At 38.0% G+C, this 1,898-nt stretch overlaps 1 non-coding gene across 1 annotated transcript; it reads left to right on the top strand.

Moving 5' to 3' along the window:
- Positions 1–563: 563 nt before the first annotated feature.
- LOC141699405 (small nucleolar RNA R71) lies at positions 564–670 on the top strand. Its single transcript, XR_012565871.1, has one exon. It is a non-coding gene; the product is annotated as a small nucleolar RNA R71 (small nucleolar RNA).
- Positions 671–1,898: the final 1,228 nt, after the last annotated feature.

The following is a 1,898-nucleotide window of genomic DNA, read 5'->3' as shown; positions in this document are numbered from 1 at the left end:
TAACCTGTTGTAGCTGGAGTTGCTGCCTTGGTGCATATTGCGGTTGCTGAAAACCAGGAGGGTTGTACTGCTTTGCTGGATACTGCTGATAAGGTTGTTGAACCGCATTCTGAGAATTGTTCCAACTGAAGTTAGGATGATTTCGGTTGTTAGGATGATAGGTGGCTGGCAAAGGTTGTTGCGACTTCTAAAAGTTGCTCACAAACTGAGTTGATTCACTAGAAATAGCGCACTGATTAGTCTCATGGGCACCAGCACAAAGCTCAGAGACACTAATAATCTGATTAACTTCATAATTAGCCAAAGAATCTACCTTCATTGTCAAAGCCTTAAGCTGAGCAGTTATAGCAATAGCTGCATCTAACTCTAGAATTCCTGCTACCTTGCCCTGAGATAGTCTCTGAGTAGGATTCTGGTATTCATTAGCAGCCATCAGCTCAATCAATTCATAAGCTTCATCGTAGCTTTTAGCCCACAAGGCTCCTCTTGATGCTGCATTAAGCATGGTTCTAGAAGTAGCACCCAAACCATTATAGAAGCAGTTAATGATCATCCAGTCAGACATCTCATGGTGAGGACACTTTCTAAGCATCTCCTTGTAGTGATCCCAAGCCTCACATAAAGATTCTCCAGATTGCTGAGCAAATTGAGTAAGTGCATTTCTGATTGCAGCAGTCTTCGCTATAGGAAAGAATTTAGTTAAGAATTTTTGAGCAAGATCCTCCCATTTGGTGATTGACCCTGGTGGTAGAGAATGTAACCAGCACTTCGCTTTATCCCGCAGAGAAAATGGGAAAAGCCTCAACTTAATAGCATCTTCAGAAACTCCATTGAACTTAAAAGTGTCGCAGATCTCGATAAATCTCTGATGTGCATGTTTGGGTCTTCTGTCGGAGAACCCCCAAACTGAACTGAGTTCTGTATCATCTGAATTATAACACCCCCAAATTCGGGGTCGGGGATCCGGGTTGTCACGAGTTCCATTTCCCTTAATAACACCCAATCTTAATAAACAACTAACTACTGCGTACTATGACCCCACAATAAACACACACACCACAAGTTATAGTCTCAGAGATGAATACCAAAATAACACAAGTCATTTTATTCCACAATTATAAGTCATTACACCTCAGCTACATAAATTTATATATTCTTTGTCATTATTACAATTCATAAATATACATAAGTCTGGTACATCAACAGTTGAAACCCTAGCCTATTGGTAGATCCTACCTCAGCTACAGCGGCATCAACGCCTACAAGAAACTGCATACATTTCCTATCCGCTTACGAATTGGGCACTTGGTCCTGTTCATCTTGTCTATCTGTTGTTGTGTGATGAAAGAAGAAAGCAAGGGTGAGCAACAAGCCCACTGAAATAATATGTATAATAATTAACAATATATGTGCATTCTCATAGTACTCATGAAAGTCTTGGTCAAGAAGAAATGAACCAAGTTTGATATCTTAATGCAACCAAGTCGCAAAATATTCAGTATATATGTATATATACTTTTCAAAATCTTGGAAGTCCTCTTCCATGCATAATATACACAGAGTTCCAGTTTATAACTGTATAAAAGCATCGTTGCAAGATGATCTCATATATCTGAACTTATTTCAACGTTTTTCTGAAAATCTTTGTCATGCATAAGATAATCATTAACCAGATATAAGTTGAAAAGATGAGGTTACAAGATACTCCAATATACTTATATCTTTTCCGAATACTACTTGAACTACCACCGTTCAAGGTATAATCAGTTTCAAAAGTTCATCACATAGATGAGACTACAAGAAAAGACTTGGATAGATTCAATATGTGAAATATCATTATAAAGAATGAAGTTACGAGATACTTCATTAAGTCCCGATATATATATATACACACACAT

The sequence above is a fragment of the Apium graveolens genome, chromosome 11 (genome assembly GCF_009905375.1).
Source record: "Apium graveolens cultivar Ventura chromosome 11, ASM990537v1, whole genome shotgun sequence".
NCBI lineage: Eukaryota > Viridiplantae > Streptophyta > Magnoliopsida > Apiales > Apiaceae > Apium > Apium graveolens.
The sequence above is the reverse complement of the archived record's forward strand: the minus strand, read 5'-3'. Positions and strand labels throughout refer to the sequence as shown.